This window comes from Schistocerca piceifrons, chromosome X (assembly GCF_021461385.2).
Source record: "Schistocerca piceifrons isolate TAMUIC-IGC-003096 chromosome X, iqSchPice1.1, whole genome shotgun sequence".
NCBI classification, from domain to species: domain Eukaryota; kingdom Metazoa; phylum Arthropoda; class Insecta; order Orthoptera; family Acrididae; genus Schistocerca; species Schistocerca piceifrons.
Genome location: NC_060149.1, coordinates 623,132,810 through 623,160,274, shown reverse-complemented (window position 1 = coordinate 623,160,274; position 27,465 = coordinate 623,132,810). Strand labels below are relative to the sequence as shown.

General features: G+C 41.8%; 1 protein-coding gene and 1 non-coding gene across 2 annotated transcripts in view; one reads left to right on the top strand and one right to left on the bottom strand.

Annotated features, from left to right (window-relative positions):
- Positions 1–27,465, top strand: part of LOC124722558 (cytosolic carboxypeptidase 6) — a 551,886-nt gene that overhangs the window by 442,987 nt on the left and 81,434 nt on the right. The gene's annotated exons all lie outside the window — the stretch shown is intronic.
- On the bottom strand, positions 15,766–15,839 carry Trnas-cga. The gene has a single exon. It is a non-coding gene; the product is annotated as a tRNA-Ser (tRNA).

The following is a 27,465-nucleotide window of genomic DNA, read 5'->3' as shown; positions in this document are numbered from 1 at the left end:
CATTGACGGTGCATTCGCCAAACTTCCAAACACCAACAATTCCCGATCTATCCTCATCAACGTAGTAGGAGCTCGTTCGGCTCGTCCCACCCTAGACCATTTCACAATCGTATGAACGTTCGTACCATCATACATCGCTTGAACGTCACTCTGGGCCTAGCAGCAGCAGCAGTACCTCTGCTACTCCATTACGAATCATCGTGTGGGTCACACGGCTACAATGGACTATTTTGTGGTTGCTGGAGCTTTTCGGTCAGGATCTCAGGGGCTTGTAGTGACAACATGAATGTGAGATACAGAGATCCTGAAACTTTTTTCGATACCTGCCAAGGTGGTTTGAAAAGGATGCTTCCCAAAACTTTCAGAGGCCTGTGTTCTCCCCCGTTAAGTGAGAGGCCGTTCTTTGCTGTAAGCTGATGCACCTACTGAAAGAGGGCAAAGATGCTGCTGAGGAAAGGAGTATCGCCCAAGTTTGGAGAGAACTGGCGTGACAGAACGTGGCGAGTCAATCACAGAGTAATTGAGAATCTTAACCAAAAGCACTTATTAGGCCATTTTTCCAAACTGCAGGAAAGAGGGACGGGTAAGGCACTCAGCCATGAACTCCGCCTCGACATATACTCGGATGTTTTTGATCCACTTAATGGTTACTCCAGTTTCAGCCACCTTCCGAAGCATATTGCTGTTAAAATAGAATGGGGTAATGTCCATCATCTAGGTCGCATGGTCACTTCTGACTAGCGATAGAAATTTTGTCACAAATGTAGTGCTATCAAGGACTTGCTATAACTTAATGTCTGTGGGTATTACAATTTCCAAGGTGTCTCATTCTCCATAAAACTACGGAATCTACCCAAATTCGAGAGCCAAAACCCTGATTATTCAGTTCATGTATTGCCTCGATGATGATGATAACGAGCTAGAAAATGAAAATGACGATGAGCACATTGTGCAGAACGAAGAGTTAAACCATAAAGGCGTTGCATCCATCTGCTTTTGATAATTGGTCAGTGGTAACAACAGACATGTTGGTTTGTGGCTATTCTTCAAGGATGAAGAGCAGGATTCTGTATCACATATTCTCCAAATTTGTTCTGGAGTTCTTCGCCTCACTTCTCTTTCGGTCAGTCGCATTGGTAAACTGCAGCAGGCTCATCAGATAGAAGGCCAAGATCGGAGGTCTAGGAATCTATGAACTACGGAAACATAATCGCTTTTTGGAGTAATCACAATGATATGCGCACAAAGAGCAGCCTGTCACGAACGAGCAACCACAGGGAAAAGTCTAATTAATTAAAACACTGTAAATGTGAATAGGAGCATGTTAGTTAAATAGTAATTTCGAACATTATGTGTAGACCCCTACATTACATGTAAATAGACGCATTAATCTAGCTGGAACCAGAAAAACACCTTTAATTGTAGGAATAACATGTAAAGTAACCTACACTTATGTACTGCAGGCAAACGTAGGGTGCTAGCTGAAATAAAAACATCGCTGAAAATAGATTTTGCTCTTTCGAAGGTAACGCTGTGGAATGTACGAAGTAATGGAAAAAGAGAAATTGTTATGAAACAGTATGAGTGGCCAAGTAAGTGGTCCTGACAGTCGGGATACCAGTTACTTTGGAATAAGGCTGGGCATCTCGGACATATTCTGAGTCGTGGTCACCTTTGTGCTCAAACGGCAAAGACTACCAAATCCACCGGTTAGTCCCTCAACCGTTAGGGGTAAAACTCAATGGGACCCGGGACAAGTAAGGCTAGCAACCTGCTTCCCTGGTACTTTAAATATGATGCTGGAAACAGTCAGAGCAAAATGCCTCACAAATTTGGAGGAGACGGAGTCCCACCTCTAATTGACAAACCAGGGACTCCTAAGATACGACTCGGCAAATGAGTGGTAACGAGATGGGGAGCTATTAATATCAATGGGGGCTACTCTGGGAAGACGGTAGAGCTGGTAGAGGCTGCAAGTAAGATGATGTTGGACTGTTTAGCTGTTAGTGTCATTCGGGTAAGGGGTGAGAAAGAAGGGGAAGTGGGAGAATACAAGGTCTACCTGTCAGGAGTCAAAGCAGGAATAGCACAATGGGGTGTTGGGCTTAACATCAGGAAAGAAATGGAACCCAGCGTAGTTGCAATAAGGTATGTAAACGAACGATGTGGATAGATTTGTGGGCGATGTGGATAGATTTGACAGTGTCTAGCAAGAAAATTGGGATTTTGTCGGTATATTCGCATTGTGGAGGGACAGATCAAGATAAGATGGATAGTTCTTGTGACGCACTCAGTGATGTAGTTGTTAGAGTAAAGGACAAGGACAGTGTTATACTCATGGGTGATTTTAATGCCAAGATTGGAAATCGATCAGAACGGTATGAAAAGGTTATGGGTAAATTTGGAGAGGATATGGAGGCGAACATGAACGGGAAACCACTCTTGGATTTCTGTGCCAGTATGGGCTTAGTAATCACAAACTCTTTTTTTAAACATAAGAACATTCACCGGTATACTTGAGAATGCAGGGAAACCATATCTGTCATTGAATATATAATAACAGATCAGGAATTCAGGAAGGCTGTGAGACACACACGTGTATTCAGGGGATTCTTTGATGACACTGATCACTGTTTAATCTGCAGTGAAATTGGTATTGTGAGGCCGAAAGTGCAGTAGGTCAGGTCCATATGTAGGAGGATAAGGGTGGAGAAACTTCAGGATAAGGAAATCAGGCACAAGAACATAACAGTGATCTCAGTAAGGTACCAGTTAGTTGAATGTAGTCAACTACAGTCATTGGAAAAGGAATGGACAAGGTACAGGGACACAGTACTAGAAGTGGCTAATGAATGTTTTGGAACAGTAGCGTGTACAGGTAGGATGAAGCAAACAGCTTGGTGGAGTGACACAGTCAAGGCAGCCTGTAAAAGGAAAAAGAAGGCGTATCAAAAATGCCTACATACTACAGCTCAGGTAGACAGAGTAAGTTATGTTGAAGAAAGAAACAAAGCAAAACAGATAATTGCAGCATCCAAGAAGATTCTTGGGAAGACTTTGGAAACAGGTTGCAGACTTTGGGTGAAGCTGCTGGAAAACCATTCTGCAGTGTAATTAGCAGTCTTCGAAAGGGGGGTAAGAAGGAAATGACAAGTATTTTGGACAGGTCAGGAAAACTGCTGATGAATCCTGTTGATGCCTTGGGCAGATGGAGGGAATATTTTGAAGAGTTGCTCAATGTAGGTGAAAATACGATCAGTAATGTTTCAGATTTCGATGTAGAATGGGATAGGAATGATTATGGAAAAAGGATCACATTTGAGGAAGTGGAGAAAATGGTCAATAGATTGCAGTGCAATAAAGCAGCTGGGGTGGATGAAATTAAGTCGTAACTCTTCAAATACAGTGGAATGTCCGGTCTTAAATTGCTACACAGGATAACTGAAATGGCGTGGGAGTCGGGACAGGTTCCATCAGACTGCGCGAAAGCAGTGATTACACCAATCTTTTAACATGGAAACAGAAAAGATTGTAACATCTACAGAGGTATCATTTTAATCAGCGTTGTGGGTAAAATCTTCACAGGTATTGTTGAAAGGAAAGTGCGAGTATTGGTTGATGACAAATTGGATGAATATCATTGTGGATTTAGGCCTCTTAGAGGTTGTCAGGACCAGATCTTTAGCTTACGGCAAATAATGGAGAAGTGTTACGAGTGGAACAGGGAATTGTATCTATGCTTTATAAATCTAGAAAAGGCATATGACCGGGTTCCTAGGAAGAAGTTATTGTCTGTTCTATAAGTTTATGGAATAGGAGGCAAACGTTTGCAAGCAATTAAAGGTCTTTACATAGATAGTCAGGCAGCAGTTAGAATTGATAGTAAATTGAGTTCATGGTTCAGAGTAGTTTCAGGGATAAGACAAGGCTGCAACCTGTCTCCACTGTTTTCATACCATTTGTGGAGCATATGTTGAAAACAATAGGCTGGCTGGGTGAGATTAAAATATGTGAACACAAAATAAGCAGTCTTGCATATGCGGATGACTTAGTTGTGATGGCAGATTCGATTGAAAGTTTGCAAAGTAATATTTCAGAGCTAGATCAGAAATGTAAGGACTATGGTATGAAGATTAACATCTCCAAAACGAAAGTAATGTCAGTGGGAAAGAGATGTTAACGGATTGAGTGCCAAATAGGTGGAACAAAGTTAGAACAGGTGGACGGTTTCGGGTACTTAGGATAGATATTCTCACAGGATGGCAACATAGTGAAAGAACTGGAAGCGAGGTGTAGCAAAGCTAATGCAGTGAGCGCTCAGCTGCGATCTACTCTCTTCTGCAGGAAGGAAGTCAATACCAAGACTAAGTTATCTGTGCACCGTTCAATCTTTCGAGAAACTTTGTTGTATGGGAGCGAAAGATGGGTGGATTCAGGTGATCTTATTAATAAGGTTGAGGTTACGGATATGAAAGTAGCTAGGATGATTGCAGGTACTAGTTGATGGGAACAATGGCAGGAGGGTTTCCACAACGAGGAAATCAAAGAAAAACTGGGAATGAACTCTATTGATGTAGCTGTCAGGGCGAACAGGCTTAGATGGTGTGGTCATGTTACACGCAAGGGAGAAGCAAGGTTACCCAAGAGACTCATGGGTTCAGCAGTAGAGGGTAGGAGGAGTCGGGGTAGACCAAGGAGAAGGTACCTGGATTCGGTTTAGAATGATTTTGGAGTAACAGGCTTAACATCAGAAGAGGCACCAATGTTAGCACTAAATAGGGGGTCATGGAGGAATTTTGTAAGGGGACTATGCTCCAGACTGAACGTTGAAAGGCATAATCAGTCTTAAATGATGATAATGATGACAGTGTTTCAACAAAGGTTATGGTATCTTCATATATTGTATTGATTTGCTTTCGTTTCAGAATTTGGGAAGTACATCAACGACGACAGATGCTATGGAATTCTGAATAAAAATGCATGAACAGCAAACTGCTCAAGTATAGAGTCTTCGGTTCAAATACTCAACATCTACAACTATCTAGTGATGGAAATGATGTACAGAATTTTAGATCTTCTTTTTTTGTCCATATTTTGAAAAAAATACAACTAGTTTATGATTGTATCTGACATGCATGATTCGTTCTTTTGCAACATGTATATTCAAAGTAGTTGGGCAAAGAGAGTTCTATGACAACTTTGATATCAAATTGATGTGCTAATTAATTAAAATGATCGGTTAAAACCACCCCTCCACCTCATTTAACCTACTGTTCTACTAACTGATTTATGAGACCCTTGGGGTTGATTTATGACCCTCTCTGGGTAATCCATCCCTCTGAGGAGCCCCCAACCACTCGACCCCTTCCCTACCCCTTTGGGAAACCCCACCCATTCCCCTCTTCTCCTTGCTGATACAAGCCCACCTTGGATATCAAATTTGTTGACTAAATATTTTAATTTACATATTTTTTATTTAATCAGTTTGCTGGAGACAGTGCTTCCCCCACTTGTGTAGGGCTCATGTCTGCATCCACGACTCATGCTTTCCATGACATTATTGCAAGCATCAAGTAATGGAATGATGTATAGTATATTAGGCACAGTTATTGGTCACCTGCAAGTACGTTTATCATCAGGACACTGGGCACAACATCTGCATGCTGTGTTGGTCAGGCCCCTACTGAATCTCTAGTTCTATGTGCCACCACCAGGTGGTAACAGTATTCCAGTTGGCTCCCACCTCTAAATCTTTGAGTCTCTGTTGAGTTGTCAGACAGGAAGTATCTCTATAGACCACTTGCATGACAGTGATGGGAAAAGAAAAAGAGAGATGTGATATAGCGTATATTTTGCTGGATATTTTAGCTCAGTTCAGCACTCTGTTACTGCAGTGGTTCAATATGTAATACATACTGTGAAGGTACTGTTATTATATGTTCAACTGATGAGATATTAGTGCTCGACATAGAGGAGTTTAATAAGTGTGTTATCTGTTAGCATACAGCTGAGGACTGTGTCCATAGCCTCCTACATGAGAAATGGAAGGAGGCCTGCCAATGCTGAGTGCAGGAGACAACTTAACTTCACCATATTCCACTGCCCGAGACAGAATGAACCAGAAGTATACACCTTGGTGTAAGGGCACTTGAAATTGATGTTGTAACCTCCCCCCACCCCACCACCACCACCACCACCAAGACCACCACCACCAACACATTCCTCGACAACCAATAGGAAATAGGAACACAGCACCCCAATGTGCCCACCTGAAAACTGGTGGGAACCAAAGGAATACAGGAGCACTATGTCTGGTATTGTGGTCATGATGTTAAGGGATATAAGAGAGATGTGGTCTCAGTGGCAGTCAGTCAGTGGAAGAACCATAAAGTGTCCACAGTAACTGGGATTGTTAGCTGTGTCGCCTCATAGACGAAGCATAAAAGAAAAATACACGTGGTTCCGCTCCATGTCTTTCTTCAATTCCACGTCTTTGGTTTGGGGTTTCTATTGTTTCTTCTTCTTCTTCCCTCACTGAACTCTGGCATATCATGGCCAGCAGTGGCAGCAGCACCATGGAATCCTGTAGAGAAACTGCCCAGCATGTTGGAGCAGGACAACGAGCGGCCATTATCAAGCATTATCAATCCTACTCACTGACTTGTGTAACGAAGACACCCAGAAAGTCCCCGATTCTCATAAGAACTGTGCTGATGGTCCTAGGCCACACATTTCAGCTCAGTGCTGGTCTCCAACATAAGTACCATCCGAGAACATTCCAGTCTTACTGCAAGGACCGAGTGATGATGAGGTGGATGAGAAGCTGCTGATTCCTCCCAGTCCTCTGTCACTTTTCACTTCAGCTAACAATTTAACAGTTAGCAGATCAAAGAGCTGAAATACTGATACATAAGCATTAGTGGTCAGGGACTGGTGTGTTTTATTAGAGATTAAAAATGCGTTGAGGAATGTTAAAGATTGGCTTACTCAGTTGGAATGGGATGACCTGTGTCACACAGAACCCTATGTCAATCAACAGATGAGTTCCAACTATTCTCCAACTTGTCCATCACGACACATTTACGCTGCTGGCCTGACACAGTGTATAACATCATTGTACTGTGATGTGAAACTAATGATGAGATCTGAAGGTCGATCTATTTATCAGCAACACTCCACCGTTACAAACTTTTTTGGATAACAGATGGTGTTATTCCTTGTCTTGCAAAGACTGAATTGTGGGTTGTTGTGTGTTCTAATTATGTATAAAGCCATTGTGAACTACCTCCGTGTGTACTGTGTACACTGCATCAACATGGTGTCAAAAGAAGAAGCTAAAGGAACACCCATCAATTTGACATAAATACATACTGAATTCTATGCATTAAAAAAGCTTTCTTTCCTAAATAGTGTATTCTGGTCAAGATTGAATTAGATAATTTTTAGTGATGTATAACATTGCTAATATTTAAATAGAAAATATTATCGCAAATCTTTATTGTTTTTCATATTTACCTACATTGTCATTATGTAATATAAAGTATTGCCATTTTAGCTCAGTCAGTAAGATGAGTGCACTTTAGTGGCTACACACATAATTATCATTACTATTTTTATTATTACAAGTGTTAATATTTCAATAAAAGTCCGTTGCACAACTAAGCATGAGGTAGTTGGTATCATGGCGGCGTGGGTGCAACATTAGGACTACGTTGTAAGTGTGAGGTCCTCTGCTGGTGCAGAAAGAGACCAGAAGGGGATGAAGAGGATAAATGGGGTACTCCTACCCGATAATCAGAGCAGTAACTATAGGTCCATCCAGCTGTGGCAAGACAAATGTTCTCTTTTCAATGCTAACATCCCTGGATGTAGTCCATTTGAGCATGCATGTGTATATTTAAACACGCTGTTTCAGCCTGAGTACCAGTTACTGAAAAAGCTATTGCAGGATACAAGTGGTGCAACATACAAAAATTCAAATAGGGAAAGAAAACTGAGTCGCTATGCTTTCAGCTACCTAAATTCTGCTACTTTTGAAGCTCATCCATCTATACATTTACACATACAAATTACTTTCACGGAAATCATTGTAAATAGGAAATGTCTTAGGATATTTAGAAGATTAACGAATAATACAAGCAAATATTCTCGTAAAAATTTTTCTTGATTTTTGCATGTACATTGATACGCAGAAAACAACTCTTTCTTTATGTTTGTTGGGTGTGGTTTTAATAACATCTAGTTGTATTTGAATATTTTGACTTTAATCTACATCAGAATCAGGTAAGTCCTTCTCCACCGGGTAATCTGACATACACAGAAGGCATGTTCTAGAATTCTAATACATATGTATGTTTCTTATCATAAACTAATTTCAGTATGGTTTTAACAGTTAGCTCTGTTCCCTCCTGCAGTTCTACCATGTGAGAGCTTTCAGGGATTTTAACTTTACCTCTCATTTCGTGTATGACGCTACTGCACGACACTGTTGTTAAGGCACTCCACAAGTTCCTTTGTGTACACCAACAGCTCTTCTCCTACACATTTTTGCAGAATTTCTGCATGGAACATAAAGTTCACCTCTTTTGCAAACGATTGACCATTAAAGGAAGAATTTCAGTAAGTTTTAAATTCTGCAAATGGCTCTTCTGTTGGTGGGTGCACAACATGCATTTCGCCACGTTTGGATATAATATAACCATTTTCAAGCCGATTCAGATGGAAATGGAGGTTTATAAAAAAAACGTGTATCTTTTAATGTAGTAAGCATAGTAAAAATCTGGAATGAAGAGAAATTACCAGAAAATTGGACTACTGCTATAATACATCCATTACATAAGAAAGGAGAAAAATCAAATCCAGACAACTATAGAGGAATTTCCCTTTTGGACTGCACGTATAAGATCATGTCAAGAATACTATACAACCGCTGTAAAGATCAACTAGAACTGGAACTGGGAGAATATCAAGGAGGATTTAGATCCTGGAGAAGCTGCCCAGAACAGATAATCACCTTGAAATTAGTTATGGATGTCTACAAAAGAAGGCAAAAACAACTAGTCATAACCTTTGTAGATTTCAAAAAGGCGTATGATTGCATCCATAGATCTTCAATGATGAAAATATTAAGGAATTTTGGACTTCATCCTAAATTAATAAAAATGATACAGTTAACCTTAACAAACACCAAATCCAAAGTAAAATTTAGAGGAGAAATATCTGAACCATTTACGATTAAAACAGGGTTGAGACAGGGAGATTGTTTATCACCATTGCTATTCAATTGTGCTCTTGAATATGTAATGAGAGAATGGTACAAGGAAAATCCTATGAATATTAAAATTGGAACTAAGAAAGATAAAATAAACCTAAATTGCTTGGGATTTGCTGATGACCTAGCATTACTAGCTAATAATATTCAGGAAGCCACGAAACAAATAACAAGTTTACAAAATATAGCACAAAAATTAGGACTCCAGATATCATTTGAAAAGACTGAAATAATGGTAACAGATCCACTTGTAATAGATCACATCACAGTGAACAATAGGGAAATTAAAATAGTGAAACAATTTAAATACCTGGGTGAAATTATAACACACAAATTGGACGAGAAACCTGCATGGCGAGCAAGAACTAATAAAATGATAAAAGCTCAAAAACTAACATGGTCTACATACAATAAAAAATGTCTATCAATTAAAACAAAATTAAAACATTACAAGACGGTGGTTCAACCAGAGGTTACATACGGAAGTGAAACTCTTTTTAAAGTCACCCAGAAAAACAGAATTGACAAAATTTTAAAAGTAGAGAGAAGAATTGCTAGAACATGCATAAATAAGAAATATCAAAAAGCTGGGCAATGGCGGATAGTTCCAAATGAAGTGGTATACAGAGAACTGGAGCCCATCACCGATACTATACGAAAGAAAAGGATCTCTTTTTGTGGTCACCTTCTGAGGACACCAGAAACCAGATTATCAAGGAAAATTATTGAGAAACTCTGGAATTTGAAACAACAAGGAGGATGGCTTAAGGAAATAAGAGAGGATATGGAAGAACTGGAAATAACTCTGGATGACTTGCAGAACAAAACGCCAAATTTAAAGAAGTTGAGGGACACAGAAATAAGATTTAAACCAAAAATTGACAAACGACATACAATGAAAAGGGTATTTACAGATGAGGAACGACGAAAAGCATCGGAACGAATGAAGAGATACTGGGCCACTCGGAAGGGGAAAATACCAAAGAAGAGGACCAGAAATGATTGACTGAAGTGGTCCAATGAGGCCGTAAAAGCAGAAGAAGAAGAAGAAGAAGAAGTAAGCATTCCATAGATTTTTCCCTGTCACTGAAACACGTGACCAATTTCCAGTGCTGTTTAATGAAAATGCAGTTATTTTATATCCCCCAATCGTAGATATATTTTTCTTTACACTGCATTTAAAGCCATATGTAAACCTTGGTTGCACATCTGCAGTAGCTATTTCTTTTCCAATTACAGTTTATATTTTTCCATTATGGCGGTCAAATTCGCCATAAGCTTCAGTTATCGTTTCTTGACTTTGATGTCCTCCATTTCCTGTTTTCTTTCTCGTGCATATAACACATTAACTGTGCTTAGGGGAGTGGTCTTCGTCTGTTTGACACAGGGATCCTTTCCTTTAACACATGGAATACCATTGTCTCCGGGAACCAAACGCAAAGCGGCGTTATTTGTATTTGATGGTACTGTGGATAACAGTGTCCTAGATTGCGGAAAATATATTAATCATGCTCTAATATAGCGCTTCTGTACAACACTTATATCGTCTTGTTGGAGTTAGTGTTAACAATCTCCACATAGATTACAGGTAGACAGTGAAAACTCTATGCAGACAAAACATAACTGATTAGCTTTCCACGGTCTTGAGAGTCTGTCATACCTACTTGTAGATCAGCAGTTTACGAATATTCTTATTACTCCAGCAGACGAACTGCAGAACTTTGTTAAACACCACACTGCAGCTGTTCTGTGAGTTTTTAGTTTGAAACATCCCCTTAGAAAACTTATACATGACTGTGCCTAAAATGACACACAATATTTTTAACGCAACGCAATCTGACTTTCAATAATCCCTACAAAAGAATGGCCCTGATTAACATTAACCTATACCTTCCACGAATCACTTACCTCACAAAAATCTTCGTTACCCGAACTACTGCAAGACAGCGAGCGCCAATACTGCCAGCTACATTCTAACTACTGAATGCACTAGCTACTGATAGGCATAGTTAGCAAATGAAAGATTTTGATAGAGAACAAACAATGTATTTACCTTAATAGTGTTCAAAAGTCATAATATATATATCAGTCCATGATATCCAATATTACAAATGTACTGTCTCTCAAAATTCCGCCATCACTCTCCCCACATCAACCACTGCTGGCGGCTCACCTCCAACTGTGCAACGCTACGCGCTGTTAACAGCCAAGTGCCCAACACTACAATAGCGACTCCCAGCAATGCCACACAGCCACAGACTGCACACAGCACAGTCAGTGATTTTCATACAGAGCGCTACGTGGCGTTACCAATATAAAAACCTAAAGAGCCTACTTACAAGTTAGCTATAGCCACATGTATGTGATTGGCGCAGAGCACAGTGGTGCACATTGTAAATACTGTTTCTTAAAGTGTAATACGCTTAAACAAACTTGCACAGCGACGAACACACAGTCCATTCCGTAGTTGTATATATTAGCCTGTAACCTGGTAATGCCATGCTCCTTAGCCGAAGAAGACGTAGTAGTTTTTCATAGTCACTTGTCTGGACACTTTATAAAATCTGCATATGCTTACCGATAACTTGTTTACTCCTGGACTTGTGTTCTGACACAGAAATTTGTTTTATTTCTTTATTCTACAATTGGAGCTCATCAACGTCAACAGTTTATTCCACCATCACATTGCTGTTTCTCTTGCGGTCTCCTTCCATGCAGAAGTTGTGCTGCGGCGGGGCGGATTGGCCTTCACTAACCTTTAAACAATCAGTCCACCTACCTTGATGGATTTCAGATTTCAGGGGTCTGCCCCTTCATTCTGCAATTGTAGATACTGGTTTAGCTGACAAAAGCAGCGTTGACGAAAATTCGACTAAATATCTACCACGCAAATGGTACGTAACTCCAGTCCATGGGCAGTAGCTGGAAGTTAGTTAAACTATCGAGTGTTCGTGATTCTTGCATGACTCATTTGAAAGAAATGTCTAAATGTTTCTTTAAGTCGGTTTATTGCCTTTAAAACATGGAAAATAGTTATAAAGTCCGAATTTAGTATCCCGATATCAATTATGCAACGTTACTGACTGGATTTGTTAAAAGTTCTCATCCAAAATCAGCCAGAAGGTACATAGTCCGACCAGATATTTTGAACGTCGTTAACAGTTACTGAATCATGGCTACTTGTGAACTAACACAGTCAGTCGATCAGTAGGCTTCCTGTGAAGAAGTGCTCGCCATAACGTTTCGTAATCTGAACGAGACACACCACGTGGCGTTTATATACGAGCTGAATGTTCATACGCGAATATGTCCTAAAATAAACCAATCAAAAACCTTAAACTTTCACAGAATACTCAATACTGTAGTCGCTTTTTGTCAACGACGCGAGAGCCCATCAAACACATGAATTTCTTCGGTTTGTTACCAATCGTATCAGCACTGTTAAACATAGGTGTTTACCGAAAGACGGCTCCCGAACGACTATCTTAACTCATTGAGCTGAGACAGAAAGCCCTACAGATACGCGCCTGAACTGCTGAATTCCTATTGGCTAGTATGTCAAGCAGCCAATCCGATTATCTGGAGCTCTTCTATAATCGTGGTATTTCTATTGTCAGCCAATCAGATTACCACAAGTAATGCTGGCTACAAACCTCGTAATTCAGAAACTGAATAAAATTTAACGAAAAAAATGCTATTCTTTTCCACAAATTAAAATTGCCCTACTGCACAACTTTCTCACGCATTTTTCTCACGCATAAATTTAGTCAGTTTTAATAAAAGGTCACATTCTCTTTTTATGTATGTGCTCCATTAAGTCTCTCAGTTTCTCCAAACCGCTCATATAACCAAAACACGAAGAAATAATAATTTTCCCAAGTACCTTTAATTACGTTGCAAAGTGGTGGTAATGAAACTAAAGAAAATCACAGAAAATTAGGTTATATGGATCTGTCCTCTTGGATGTAGTTTCAGTTGATACTATAGATGAGTACATTACAGTCCTTAGTTCAGTTTCATAGTGCCAGCATGGTTATTATGTGTTTTAGGTAAAAATTTCTGTCTCCAAAAGTATTGAAGTTATTGATTTGAAATTTTATCAGTAAGGTTGTGTTATTCGTAGAACTTGGTATATTACGTATGAAAATGATCTTTTAATATTTGACAGTACTTCTTCACATTCATAGAGAGTATGTGTTACGTACTGCATGCAGCGTTGGGCACTCTTAACTCTCTCGGCCCAGTAGTCAGCATCAGCCGTGCCTAAAGTGAGAACCAAAATCTGCTCTCCACGCGGCTCCACGGCAAGCTACGTTTTCAATGCAAGATGTCAAATCGTAATAATTTGCTACATTACAGTGTGTTGATATCGGTTAGTAGCACATTTCGACTTTATTAAAAATTCCGCCAAAGTCTTGCATTATGTCCAAATCCCACAGGTAATAATCGTCTTCAAATATCTGCTGCAATATTCCAGGGAGCTCTTACATTAGAATATCGAATTTAACGTCGGATATTCCACTTTAAATGGTATAGTTATTACATTTTTATATTTTTTCGAGATGGTTTACAGTGCTTCCTTGACAACTTTATCCAACGTTAGTCTCACTATCACACTGTAGTTCTCGAGTCTGAGAAGCGGAAGCTTCGCCTTGACACCATGTCTTGCAGTTACGAAGTTGGAGAATTTACTACGTAGGTAATAGTTAAATGAGTCACACACCTCCTTTTTTTAACATCACAGATCGTCCGTTCTCTATTTGACCCTGACTGTCCACCAGATCACAGATTATTGCAAAACGGTTCAGTAATGGGAGTACGCACATTTCAATTCGTCTTCCTAAGGAGCGTACCATTTTCGTTGTAGTTAATGTTGCTAATGTCAGGAACAAGTTTGTCAAGGCAATAAACATAAACTAAAGCGTTGGTTAGTAGGTCTTGTCTTCCTCCATGATAGCTGTGGTATGTTAAGCACTCAGGTGGAATCCTTGTTGCCACTTTCAGCTACAACGAAAGATCGATCTTTTGCGGCTCTCAGATCTACTTTTATACTCTAAAGATCCTGGACGACGGAACATCTGGTAATGTGATCTCCCGACCATACAGTTTAAATTTGGCTGTACTTGAAATTCCAGTGCAAACTCCTAGCCCAGCCACACTATTTTATGTGCTGGGTATACGTAGGAGGGAGAGACACTGCCTCTCATGGCAAACTGCCTCTCCCAATGATACCCTGCACGTGAAATAGCGCTGTTGGCCTATGAGTTCACAATTGGTTTGCAAGTACAACCAAATTACGGAAGTATAATCGGAAGATCATGTGACCAGAAGTGACGTCTCGGAGTTTTAGAGTATGAAAGCAGGCCTGAGAGCCGCAACTTATCAATCTTCCGTGGTAGCTGAAAGTGGCAACATGGAATCCACGAAAGTGCTTAACATCCCTCAGTTATTAGGGAAGAAGACACGACCAACTGACGAATGGTTATACTATATCTAAATGTGGCGAATTGGATGTTTTGCACATACCAACAAAACAGCCATTTGCAGAGCTAAAACCGATGGAACGTCTACATTTAATGGACACTCGATTGCAAAAGCTATAAACTTAAAGTTTGATACTGAAAATCCACAATAATGTCTAGGAGAATAATGTACACATGGGAAGGTATGGAGTAATTTAACAGTGGTTTGATGGGGGAAAAGCGAAGTAAAGGTGACTTCCCCTAGAAGAAAAGAAAGAAGGAACAGAGCAAACTGTTAAAGCGATAAAAGAAATAGTTACAGGAACATAAAAAGATTAGAATTCGAGAACATATCTGCTTTGTACTTCTCAAGTTACGGGTAGAACAAAGAAATATCTAATTCAGATGTGGAGTTGAGTTATAAGTTGAAAATACAACTACATATTAGTAATATTACATCAAAAAATATAAAGGAAGGCTTGTTTTCTATGTGTTGTATTGCATTGTATTTTATTGTATGGAACTGGGGACCTGGAAACGACGGAGAGGTTTTGTCCCCGTCGTAGCCCTTAGTGGTACACAACAGCGCGCGCCACACCGAAACTATGGTCACTGTGCGGTTCGGCCCCAGTGGACACCCCCCCCCCCCCCTCCCATGCCCTGTGGGAACGTCTCACACCAGACGAGTGTTTTGGATGGGGCAAGTGTGTAGTTGGATGAACTTGAAAAGTAGCAGAATCTAGGTAGCCGAAAGCCTAGTAACCCACTTTTCTTACCTATATGAAGGGTACTAATACACGGAGGAGTACCAAATGGTTACCACGTTTCTGTCATGGAATTTACTGGGATGACTGTCAAATAACCTATGGTGACGCTTCGATGATTCAAGACCTGGAATTCTACGGATGTCCTGCTCTCCATCGGCTAAAGAAAAAGTATATGTGTGAAAATAGTGTTGTTTCTCCAGAATGAGATTTTCACTCTGCAGCGGAGTGTGAGCTGATATGAAACTTCCTGGCAGATTAAAACCGTGTGCCGGACCGAGATTCGAACTCGGGACCTTTGCCTTTCGCGGGCAAGTGCTCTACCAACTGAGCTACCCAGCACGACTCACCTTTACTTCCGCCAGTACCTCGTCTCCTACTTTCCAAACTTCACAGGAACTCTCCTGCAAAGTTGGTAGAGCACTTGCCTGCGAAAGGGAAAGGTCCCGAGTTCGAGTCTCGGTCCGGCACTCAGTTTTAATCTGCCAGGAAGTTACAGTGTAGTTTCTGTTTATGAAAATGTAAAATTCCTTTTAAGTTCGATGAAAAATACACTCCTGGAAATTGAAATAAGAACACCGTGAATTCATTGTCCCAGGAAGGGGAAACTTTATTGACACATTCCTGGGGTCAGATACATCACATGATCACACTGACAGAACCACAGGCACATAGACACAGGCAACAGAGCATGCACAATGTCGGCACTAGTACAGTGTATATCCACCTTTCGCAGCAATGCAGGCTGCTATTCTCCCATGGAGACGATCGTAGAGATGCTGGATGTAGTCCTGTGGAACGGCTTGCCATGCCATTTCCACCTGGCGCCTCAGTTGGACCAGCGTTCGTGCTGGACGTGCAGACCGCGTGAGACGACGCTTCATCCAGTCCCAAACATGGTCAATGGGGGACAGATCCGGAGATCTTGCTGGCCAGGGTAGTTGACTTACACCTTCTAGAGCACGTTGGGTGGCACGGGATACATGCGGACGTGCATTGTCCTGTTGGAACAGCAAGTTCCCTTGCCGGTCTAGGAATGGTAGAACGATGGGTTCGATGACGGTTTGGATGTACCGTGCACTATTCAGTGTCCCCTCGACGATCAACAGTGGTGTACGGCCAGTGTAGGAGATCCCTCCCCACACCATGATGCCGGGTGTTGGCCCTGTGTGCCTCGGTCGTATGCAGTCCTGATTGTGGCGTTCACCTGCACGGCGCCAAACACGCATACGACCATCATTGGCACCAAGGCAGAAGCGACTCTCATCGCTGAAGACGACACGTCTCCATTCGTCCCTCCATTCACGCCTGTCGCGACACCACTGGAGGCGGGCTGCACGATGTTGGGGCGTGAGCGGAAGACGGCCTAACGGTGTGCGGGACCGTAGCCCAGCTTCATGGAGACGGTTGCGAATGGTCCTCGCCGATACCCCAGGAGCAACAGTGTCCCTAATTTGCTGGGAAGTGGCGGTGCGGTCCCATACGGCACTGCGTAGGATCCTACGGTCTTGGCGTGCATCCGTGCGTCGCTGCGGTCCGGTCCCAGGTCGACGGGCACGTGCACCTTCCGCCGACCACTGGCGACAACATCGATGTACTGTGGAGACCTCACGCCCCACGTGTTGAGCAATTCGGCGGTACGTCCACCCGGCCTCCCGCATGCCCACTATACGCCCTCGCTCAAAGTCCGTCAACTGCACATACGGTTCACGTCCACGCTGTCGCGGCATGCTACCAGTGTTAAAGACTGCGATGGAGCTCCGTATGCCACGGCAAACTGACTGACACTGACGGCGGCGGTGCACAAATGCTGCGCAGCTAGCGCCATTCGACGGCCAACACCGCGGTTCCTGGTGTGTCCGCTGTGCCGTGCGTGTGATCATTGCTTGTACAGCCCTCTCGCAGTGTCCGGAGCAAGTATGGTGGGTCTGACACACCGGTGTCAATGTGTTCTTTTTTCCATTTCCAGGAGTGTAAATGAAAATTTACCTCGCAATCTCTGATTGACTTCTTTTCACTCTGGTCCCACCTTGATAGTATACAGCTTTGCGCACATACTATGTCAGTGATTTTCTTCAAATACTGGTGATATAATTTCATGCATTTGTGCTACATGCCTTCAGAAGCAGCCACAGTCATGTGCCTTCTATATATGTATATGCTGAATAGTAATGCGGATATAGTTTTATTCTCACACTACAACAGACGCAGTAGTAGCAGTTACATGGTTGTTATACAGGGTGTTTCAAAAAGGTGCGGCCAAACTTTCAGGAAACATTCCTCACACACAAATAAAGAAAAGATGTTTTGTGGACATGTGTCCGGAAACGCTTAATTTCCCTGTTAGTTTCGTCAGTATGTACTGTACTTCCCCAATTCACCGCCAGTTGGCCCAAATGAAGGAAGGTAATTTAGACTTCGGTGCTTGTGTTGCCATGCGACTCATTGCTCTACAGTACTAGCATCAAGCACATCAGTTCGTAGCATCAACAGGTTAGTGTTCATCACGAACGTGGTTTTTCAATCAGTGCAATGTTTACAAATGCGGAATTGGCAGATGCCCATTTAATGTGTGGAGTAGCACGGGGCAATAGTTGTGGCGCGGTACGTTTGTATCGAGACAGATTTCCAGAACGAAGGTGTCCCGACAGGAAGACGTTCGAAGCAATTGATCGGCGTCTTAGGGAGCACGGAACATGTCAGCCTATGACTCGCGACTGGGGAAGACCTAGAACGACGAGGACACCTGCAATAGACGAGGCAATTCATCGTGCAGTTGACGATAGCCCTAATGTCAGCGTCAGAGAAGTTGCTGCTGTACAAGGTAACGTTGACCACGTCACTGTATGGAGAGTGCTACGGGAGAACCAGTTGTTTCCGTACCATGTACAGCGTGTGCAGGCACTATCAACAGCTGACTGGCCTCCACGGGTACACTTCTGTGAATGGTTCATCCAATAATGTGTCAATCCTCAATTCAGTGCAAATGTTCTCTTTACGGATGAGGCTTCATTCCAACGTGATCAAATTGTAAATTTTCACAATCAACATGTGTGGGCTGACGAGAATCCGCACGCAATTGTGCAATCACGTCATCAACACAGATTTTCTGTGAACGTTTGGGCAGGCATTGTTGGTGATGCCTTGATTGGGCCTCATGTTCTTCCACCTAGCACCTTATCATGGTTTCATACGGGATACTCTACCTGTGCTGCTAGAACATGTGCCTTTACAAGTACGACACAACATGTTGTTCATGCACGATAGAGCTCCTGCACATTTCAGTCGAAGTCTTCGTACGCTTCTCAACAACAGATTCGGTGACCGATGGATTGGTAGTGGCGGACCAATTCCATGGCCTCCACGCTCTCCTGACCTCAACCCTATTGACTTTCATTTATGGGGGCATTTGATAGCTCTTGTCTACGCAACCCCGGTACCAAATGTAGAGACTCTTCGTGCTCGTATAGTGGGCGGCTGTGATACAATACGCCATTCTCCAGGGCTGCATCAGCGCATCAGGGATTCCATGTGACGGAGGGTGGATGCATGTATCCTCGCTAACGGAGGACATTTTGAACATTTCCTGTAACATAGCGTTTGAAGTCACGGTGGTACGTTCTGTTGCTGTGTGTTTCCATTCCATGATTAATGTGATTTGAAGAGAAGTAATAAAATGAGCTCTAACATGGAAAGTAAGCGTTTCCGGACACATGTCCAAATAACATATTTTCTTTCTTTGTGTGTGAGGAATGTTTCCTGAAAGTTTGGTCGTATCTTTTTGTAACACCCTGTATATATATTACTTAACAATTGACCAGATTTGGATGGCTAGCTACAGGTGAAACCTAAAAATTACTATGTTTACGTGATGTGAAAGGGGACTGTATTTACTTATGACATACAATTTATTTGTCGATGCACATGGTGCACAGATATTGTACATTTACTATTCTTGTCAACAAACATGGTGCGCAAATTCTTTTTTTTTTACAAGATATATATTTACAAGTGTACATAGTACACACTCCTCAGATGCAAAGCGTGCATAAATAAATAAATAAATAAACGTTTACACCACGCACGCGCGCGCACACACACACACACACACACACACACACACACACACACATAACAAAGTTAATTATACTGTGATAAAAGGGTCATACTATTCTGCAACATTTACACCAATCTAATTCTCTCCCTCTCAATCAGAGTCCCCAATCTCCTCTGTTTTAACAAGTGAATAGTGTGATTATGGCAGAGTTTCAATCCCATCATCACAAATGACCCATTTATCGTCATGAGGCTACAGGCCGACTTTAGACTGCAGCACAGTTACACCACATGTCCTCACAAAGAGACACTAGTATGCCACTCCATATGCTGCAGCTGCAGCGGAGCACTGCAAACACCAGCTTGCTGGCACTGCAAATAGTCGTCGATAAAGAGGGCTCCAGATGCCGCATAATGCACATCCTTCCAATGGCAGTCGGTGACCCATCCGCCTCATCTTTCATTAGACCAATAATCTTCGTGTTCTGTGGAACAATACTGTAAGGCAGGTGTCGATCCTTAACAAATGCACCTTATTACTTAATATGGATTGCAGTTCTCCGCCCAATAGATGAAGCTATCTGTATTTATATAATGCAATATAGGTACAACGGAATGGAGTTTCACAAACTTACAATGAAAGTGGTACATGTGGAGTTTGGGAAGGTCTAGTATGCACATCTCCACATAGATAGGTTTCATGAACTCTACTGCAACCTTCGCCACCTCCACAGCTATAAAGCTGTCGCTGAATTTTATGACATACTTAAATTTGGTCTTATGATGCATTTTCTTACACCACAATCCTTATCCCATTTGGTTCCAATCAAAATTTCAAGATGTTCACTCAAATTCTACACCTTTTTGTCGAAAATGGAAATATTCATTAATTTAAGAAAATGTTTCTCGAAGTCACATGTCACAGAAGCCCTCAGTGTCATATTCAGATCAACGTACACCTTCGGCTGGGGGGTTACTTGAAGTAGATATCCCAGGTGTTTCTAACGGGCCTCATCCCCAATTTGAGAAAGTGCTGGAGGTTACGATAATGAATAATGTATCCCCACTTATTCCCCAGCATTGTCATCAACTTGGGGATGGCGCATCTTCACGGAATTAGTTGCTTCAGGCACAGCAATAAATCAGCGTGCACTTCATGCGAACTAATAGGTTATGTGAGTTCTGACTCCACCACATAACCCATATCAGAATCAGCCACCCATACCACGAATTTTTCCACGTAATCACTTGTATTCTTCTTCAGGCATTCTTCAAAACTCGCCAGTCGGCAGTGATTGTTGCATGGCTTGCCCGTATAGGTTATAGACATCCAAGTACATGATGTAACTCAAACCAAGGGATGTGCTGAAACTCTCACCCGTACATGGGTTATTTGTCTTGGCGTGCCTATGGACAAACTGAAAAATTCCACCGTGGATCCCCCGCTCAAAGAAAAGAAGCATGTCAACATCAGTCAATAGTTCGATAAAGCCTTTTGTTTTCTTGATCATAGCATCCAAAGACCACCCAGCTGTTGTGTGATAAAAGGCGGTGTCCAGAGAATATGTGGTCATGCATATACTCCGGAAATTCTCCAAAGCATCCACGAGCAAGCTTACGTCAGTGCTCATGAAAACTGGTGTGTACTCCCCTAGTGCAGAGTCGTTGAATTCCAGTCAGACCTTCACAGCATGCTCGTACTCTGTATCGGATATCGCAGTGCCTGTAAGGTTGTTTGAGAATACAGTTATATTGGGGTAGTGTGGTTTTGTTCAAATTTGCCATTCTATGCAGATACTTGTATGGGAAAACCCCCTTCCTAATTAAAAGTTAAAACATCTCCTCGGTGGAAAATGTAGCTCAACTGATATACATTTCCTTCTAAGGCAGAGTTTCAACAAGTTTCTGGAGTGATGTATGAATAAAACGTACTGAGTCAACGAATCGGAGCGTAATTCTTGTTGTCATTCGTTTGGAGAATGAAATACATTTCTCCTCACTCTCAGGCGTACAATGACCTGATTCTTCTCCATACCGAATACAGAGTTTCAACAAGTTTCTGGAGTGATGTGTGCATAAAACGTAGTGAGTCAACGAATCGGAGCGTAATTCTTGTTGTCATTCGTTTGGAGAATGAAATACATTTCTCCTCACTTTCAGGCAGTACAATGACCTGATCCTTCTCCATACCGAAATTAGCAAAGTGCTGAACAATAAAATAAGCGTTGTACCCGCTAAACTTATGAAAGAAAACGTGTAGGTGTCACGCTAATTGATACTTCTTGTTGCATGTGTTATTGGCTACAACATGGAACTTCCCCATAAGATGTAAGAGGTCCCTAAGAGAAGTTTCCACTTTTCTGTCTAGCGGCAGCACACAGATATGGCAGTCAACCGCGATATTGTACATTCAATCTGGTGATGGGAATGTTGTTGCTGTAAAGATTATCAGCCTCCTATGAAAGTTTTTCAAGCTCACTAAGAAGCCAAACAGCAGCATTATGTCGTGCATAAGATCTGTACCGGTTAAGACTCGAATTATAGGATGATTCAACTTGTTACACTGCTGCGTGTAGTATGTGTTTTTCAGTGAAGGTAGTATGTGAGGCCATAGGGTCACGTTCACAGTTGGTCACAGGAGCAAGGAGACATTCAAAATCGGCATACACCACAAACAGGCATCATTCCTGATGGCAAGCATTCTTAAACTTCATGAGTTTGATTTCTTCAGTAGGCATAATAACACATACTGGGGCCTTGCAAGTGCAATATACTTTATGGTATGCTAATAACTTTCCTGAGGAAAAGCCATTGAGACGCCGTAAGTAAATCTGATGTTTATTCACGTGTATATTAATTTGGAAGGAACTGAGTTGGGACATGTCCTTGATCCTAACATAACGATGTCTACCTCCATGTGAGAATGGCAGCATGTTCACATGCATGTTAAAGTCACTGAAAAATTTTGAGAAATGGAGTGGTCCAAAGACTATATGTTTGTCATTCTTGTGCTGCTCATCTCACTTGCATCTCTCCAGGCCATAAATACAAACCAGTATTAAATATTCTCCACCTCAAATTTAGGTATGTCCTGAATCTGGACGGTGAACTCGACAACATCAAATTTACAAAACTTATGAATGCCAAATTATCTACTGATTGACTTGCGTGCTGTGGATCTAGCTTCTAGTTTTTGTCGCCAGCCAGCATTGACCATGCAACACGTGGCTGGTCGCTTTCATTTTAGACATTAACAATGCCTTCTTATCACCTATATCCTTAGGAACCTTGATCAAGCTGGACGCTCCATTTACTGAATCATAGACATACATAAGGCTGTAGAGGTGTATTATTCAGCTAAGTGCTTTAGATGACCCTCTAACTTCCATCTCGAAAAATTGGTTCAGTATATCACTCAAGGTGGACTCGAAACCACTCGACGTTTGATGTGCTCCGCAATATAACTCCATTTCTCCACCAAAGATTGTGAAGAGTGGTAACTTAGGAGCCAGAGGTCTGCTTGTGGAATATTAGAGTTGAATGCACAGCACTGCATTTAATGACATGATACCGCTGATCAGTAACAACCTTGAGGAGCTCTCTTTCCAGAACAGGAAGGCGTGTTTTCAGAAACCCTACAGGGTGACTATGTTCTCCTGCTCGGTTCTCTGTCTTAGTGTACGAGATTCGCTCCTCAAAGGCATCTGCAAGCGCTAAGTACTCTAATTGCGGTATGGTATGTCTAACCTGATCTCCTCCACTAAAAGGATAGGGGAGGGAACTGATGCTAGACGCAGGGCTACTACTACTATTACTACTACTACTACTTCTACTACTACTACTATTACTATAACGTCAAGTAGCTGACGGCGATGTTAATGCTGGCTGCGGTGAGAAGCAGGTACGTGCATGTATCTTGCGGTTCAGGTGAGAACATAGGCGAGGAGGAGATGGTGCATTCCCCCAGTATGAGCAGCCTGGCAGTGGCTGAGGTTGCAGGGATGGTTGTTGCCATAATCCTGAGCCAGTTGCCTGAAGGAGAATGTTCTGTGGTTGCCTGAACAGAGCTGGTGTGGGGGCAGTAGCAGGGGTTGCTATGGCTTTGGCTACAGCTGCTGCAACTTTCCACATATCGATGAGTGTCATCTTATATGATGGAGAGTGCCACATGGGACCCAGTCTAGATGCATGTTTCCACGCCACCCCCTGTACCCATGCCATTGTGTATTGTGGTGGGACATCTGCAGGAAGAAGGAGAAAAACAGAAAAAAGTAAATACATCATTCTAGACGCTGCATGCTGCTATAGCTGCGACTAAGGAAAGAACAGCTGCTTATGTGTAAGTAGCATGGGTGCGCATATAAATTACCTGAATTGATCTAGCTTAGTGAAATATCACTCATGTCTCTGGAAATCGCATCTGGCATATCCTCCAGGTGACACAACTCTCTCTTCATCTCCTCCACCCATTGTGGCATCTCATCATCCTCACCCAAACCACTGTGGACCCATCAGTCCAGATCCCCCACATGACCTACAACGTATAGATCTAATAAAAAATGTGTACACACAAAGACCACAGATAAGAAAATTTTGTACAATATACATTTACATGATAGCTGGGATGTGTGTGATATCACAGCGTCTGTGCCTCCCTGCTCCTGATCCTCGAAATAAGCTAGAACAACAAAGAATATACAAAGGACCCATTGGCCACAAAATAGTAGCAACATATTATTTATACACACACCACTAAATTTTAATTTTAGAAAGAATTTTTTTTGACAGAAACAGTGCCTCTCAGACTCGTTGACCACTAAATGACAACAACATATTATAAATATACATAAAACTACAAAGATTAATTTTTTCTTACAATATATGCCTGTATGATAACTGCCCTTCCTGCTCCTCTACTTCGAAATCATCTATTACAACAAAGAATATGTCTCAGGTAACAACATATTTTGTATACACACAGCACTACAACGATATGTTTTTAAAGAAAAGAATATGTCTCACAAGATACTACATATGGACAAAGATTTTCGAAGAAGAAAGTGTGTCCTTAAAATGCTGCTGCTGCCTCTCAGGTTCCAGCTGATCCTATATTTCACATTTATATGCTGAAACACTAAGAAGATGACAAGTATTCAGTACTACAGAATTCTTAGACAAAACAGTTGCAGTTACCGACTGGAACACTTACTTACCAGGTAATTCTCCTTGCCTAGATTGTTTGTCACTGGCACTGTTACTGTTCCCCAGTGCTGACCACTTCATAGTAGATGCACTATCCAAAACTTGTTGCACTAACAAGGATAACTAAAATTAGCCAGAGAGAAGATCAGAATGATGACGACTGTGGTTGGGGGAAGGCTTTACATACCGTCGCTGATTCAGCATTAGCCTATAAGAACATGGTGTTCTGAGCAGGAATGAAAATCTTCGTCTGCGTGTTTGGACACATTGCTTCAAGCATGTGTTCCCACGAACAGGAAGTAACCAATTGAGAGAGACCGAGGCAGGAAGCGAGTCTGGAATATCTTGGTCAAAGGAGTGCTGCCACGTGATGCTTTGTTCAGGATTGTGAGAAAAACGGGAAGTCGCTTGGGTGGGTAGGCACATGCATCTACTTGGACCGGTAATTGCACATGTAACAGCTGGCTGTGACGCGTCCAATTATGGTTTCACTGTGGTCCCTGATTCTGGTTTCTCTGTGTGGCATGGAGTATAGGCACCTTAGCTCTTCGCACCTTCGTGGTAGCTCCGCATGGTGACGTTAGAGGCGCGTACTGCCGTATGCATGGCATTAGTTTGCACACTTCCACAGGAAATGGAGCTGTCAATGCTTGGCACTCCACTTGGTGTCCGAGGGGCCCCTGGCCACCAGATACACGCACGGGTGACTCAAAACATGGGCTAATATACCACACTTCAGTCTATTCCTTGCTGCTTACACTTAATAAATCATGGGAAGCAGGAGTGGGGGGGCGGGGGGTGCAGATGTGAACTCTACCCAAATAGCCAAACAGGAGAGTCCTGTCTCCCTCCCACAAACTGATTAAATAAACAATATGCCAACTGAATTGAACAAAATGCTATTATCAACATTGATTGGATTTCGTGTCTTGAGATCCTTCCTCTCCAGCACAGATTGCTTTTCCCATCAATTTCTGTATGGGGAAGGGGAGTGGAAGTGGGGGAGATTTTCCAGGTGGGAGAAAAATGGCTCTGATCTGAACTTGGGATGGGGGCCAAAAATTCTGTCATACAGGTGGGAGATGAGGTAGGGAGGGGGAAGGGTAATAGATTTCTCAGAAGGAGGGATTATCCCCAGAGTCATAAATCAAACCTCTGGGCGTTGTAAAAAAATTACCGTAACAACAGTATAAGGAGGTGAGTGTGATAATTTTCCCCTGAATGTATGCCTGCCTCTGAATGTGTGCAACCAACACAGACAAAATCCTCAGACTAGGCTTAGTTCCAATATTATTCAGCTGTTCATTATAGTGATTAATTTAACGTTACGCATATTTATTTTTTCAGTTTTTTACCCAAATTAACTAATCTGTCAGTTACAACTTCTCTGTCTGAGGTGGGGCAGTTGTTAGCACAGTTAATTGGCATTTGGAAGCAGCGATGGTGAGACTTACGGCTGGTGCTTATGACATAGTGTTTCTGTAGTTCCTGTAAGCCTATGAAGTATAATTCGGAGATGATTCCTATGGAAAAGGACATGGACACTATCATTCCACATCCGTACCATGTACTACGCAACTTTATGCAGGAGACCTAATCTTCCTTACCTCAATAATAAATTTGTTTATTAATATATGTTCTCATTCTAATACGTCTCCATGAAGACTAAGAAATCGAGAAGAGACTCTCGGATTTTTTCCTACAATGTAAGCAGTTTTTCATAGTCTTCACGTAATATTTTCAATCAAAACATTCATAGTGGAAACAAGCTATTGTTCTAGACGTTCTATCAGATACTTCCCTCTCATCGTGAATTCACAGTTACTTTCTTCATTTGTGTGGCCGTAGTGTCCGTAGTTGCTTTGTAATTCTTTAGGGTAATTTTGTTCTGTCGTTACAACTACAAAAATGAGTGATGTTTTTCTCCAGATGCGTTTCGCTTTATTGAGGTAAAGCATCATCCGTGGTCTGTAATTAAGTTATCGCTTCTCCTCTAACTCACACGCCATCACACTGCTATACACTTATGTCCACTCATCACGGTTTCTGTCTCTCCTACACGCACACACACACACACACACACACACACACACAGGAACCTCCATCGCTATTCCTTCCCCTCTCCTACCCAGTACATGAATACGCAAAAACATAATTAAATAGAATTACACTCATGCAATAATCCTAAAAAAATTGTAGGTCAGAGATAAAGTAGTGGAAAAGTTATGTTGGCAACATTACAAAACACAAACCACAACACATACTTAGAAGTACTAAAACAAACGAAATACAGTAGTGTGCATAAAAGTGCATTGTGAAAAACATAAGAAATGCATAGTCCCGCAGAACAACTAAAAATTAGAACAAAATAATCGGTGTTTAACGCAGAAAAACCATGATGTGCTCGCAGACGGCATTTCCCGATGTAAGCGAGATATCAACCGAAAATCACCGTAAGTACAAGTCAACTTATCCTTAACGAAATGTTTTTAGATCTAAGAGCAAATCAAAATGTAAATTACTTAATTACAGACCACTGCTGATGCTTTACCTCAATAAAGCGAAACGCATCTGGTGAAAAAAATCACACATTTCTGTAGCTGCAAAGGCAGAACAAAAATACCCACAGTTATATTCTTATTCGGATTTGCTTGTCACAAGATACTTAGCTCGAATTTCGACGTTTAATGTAAAAAAATTGAAGTCGCAC